General features: G+C 39.5%; 1 long non-coding RNA gene across 1 annotated transcript in view; it reads left to right on the top strand.

Annotated features, from left to right (window-relative positions):
- Positions 1-1,081, top strand: part of LOC114560173 (uncharacterized) — a 17,201-nt gene extending 16,120 nt beyond the window's left edge. Inside the window, exon 4 of the long non-coding RNA XR_003693160.1 lies at positions 1,051-1,081. This is a non-coding gene — a long non-coding RNA (uncharacterized LOC114560173). The remainder of the gene's footprint in view (positions 1-1,050) is intronic.
- Positions 1,082-1,363: the final 282 nt, after the last annotated feature.

The raw sequence follows: 1,363 nt of genomic DNA, 5'->3' as shown, positions 1-1,363 counted from the left end.
CGGTCGAACGTCGGCACACGCGATAGCCATCTAGTGGTCGAATATGGATGCATTGCGACGTGGTGGCGGCGTATGTAGTGTGGTGGCGCTTCACCACTACAGGGTCTGGTGCACTTGAGGGGCGTATTCTCACAGATTTCATAGTACCTGTAGCACCCTTTTTACCACGTTGCGTTTTCCGCAACAAAAGCGCTCTGGAGTTTGTCTTATGTTTTGGTGAAAAACAACTGAGGATGGTTTCTCAGGTGCCCTCTTTGGCCTTTTGTTTACTGCTATTTAGCTCTTTTTAGATGTTTTTTAGCTAGTCTGGTAACTAACATTTTCCACGTTTTTCCACATCAAAAGCCCTCTGGGTTTCACTTTTAATTCTTCTTGGTGCAAACAGCATGGGTAGTTTTTCATCGCTACCTACAAGTGGTAAAGTAAAGCTTGTGTTTAAGAATGTTCAAAACTATTTAATTCATTCAGTGTTTCCTGAATTAGCTAAAACTTTGATTGTGTGTTAGTAATGCTGGTGGGTTGTACCACATGGCGTAGTGTTAAAAAAAAAAAAAAAAAAAAAAAGTTGTGTTAGACCAGTAGCTAGCTTGTAAATGTGGGGTCTTTTGTTGTAGTGTTAAATCGTCATAAGGGGTTTGGTTTGTGGTGTTTAAAACCCTTGTTTCAAAACGAGGGGTCTGCTCACTTTTTTACCTGCATTTTGTAGCTACGTGGCTAGCTAAAACTTTCCCTCGTTTTCTCAACAAAGTCCTCTGAAGAAGGGGATTCGGTTCTACAGCAATGGCTGCATTTGGTGAGTATATTTAAAAAAAAAAAAAAAGCTTATTGTAAGGTATTTAATTCATTCAGACATTTGTGACTTAAAAACGTTTTTGTGTGTTATAATGTGGTTTGCATCATTAGGTGATCGTGCAAGAGCTGGGATAACGGCTGTGTTAGTTGGCAAAACTATTAAACCACAGGTAAAATAAAAGCGTGCTCGTCTCTTATACACTACAGCATTAATTGATTTAGTACTGTGTTTTCCATTCATTTGTTTTGTTTTAAAAGCTCCGTGTAGCCCAATCCTACAGACCCCAACCGCCGGAACGTCGACCAAAATTGCCACCTAATAAGGAATAAGAACACAGCAAACAGGTATTCACAGTTTATTTATCTCTTTCAGTATGTAATATTTATTACTGTTTAATTTATCACTGTGTTTGTAGCCATCTAATATATATATATATATTCTTTATCTAGACAATCAGCCCTGAACAAAGGATCCGCTGAGGCGGGGCTACTCGCTCTCCCCATGTGTCTGAAATCAATCCTGTTGAAAGACCATGTGCTTGATGCCTCTGTAATTTCTCGCCTAACGTTC

Source organism: Perca flavescens, chromosome 1, assembly GCF_004354835.1.
Source record: "Perca flavescens isolate YP-PL-M2 chromosome 1, PFLA_1.0, whole genome shotgun sequence".
NCBI lineage: Eukaryota > Metazoa > Chordata > Actinopteri > Perciformes > Percidae > Perca > Perca flavescens.
This window is presented reverse-complemented; position numbering and strand designations above follow the sequence as displayed.